We start from the raw sequence: 383 nt of genomic DNA on the forward strand, positions 1-383 counted from the left end.
GTGGTGATGGTGGTGGTGATGGTGGTGGTGGTGATGGTGAGGGTGGCAGTGGTGATGGCAGTTGTGAGAGTGGTGGTGATGGTGGTGGTGAGGGTGTTTGTGGTGGTGGTGGTGATGGTGATGGTGGTGGTGAGGGTGTTTGTGATGGTGATGGTGGTAGTTAGGGTGTTTGTGGTGACGGTGGTAATGGTGATGGTGATGGTGGTGGTGATGATGAGGGTGGTGGTGGTGGTGGTGGTGATGTTGAGGGTGATGATGAGGGTGGTGCTGATGGCGATGGTGGTGGTGGTGGTGGTGGAGTAGTTGTGATGCTAGTGGTGGTGACAGTGGTGGTGGTGGTGAGGGTGGTGGTGCTGGTGGTGGTGGTGGCAGTAGTGATGGTG

Source organism: Hylobates moloch, unplaced genomic scaffold, assembly GCF_009828535.3.
Source record: "Hylobates moloch isolate HMO894 unplaced genomic scaffold, HMol_V3 SCAFFOLD_5, whole genome shotgun sequence".
In the NCBI taxonomy this organism is placed as follows: Eukaryota; Metazoa; Chordata; class Mammalia; order Primates; family Hylobatidae; genus Hylobates; species Hylobates moloch.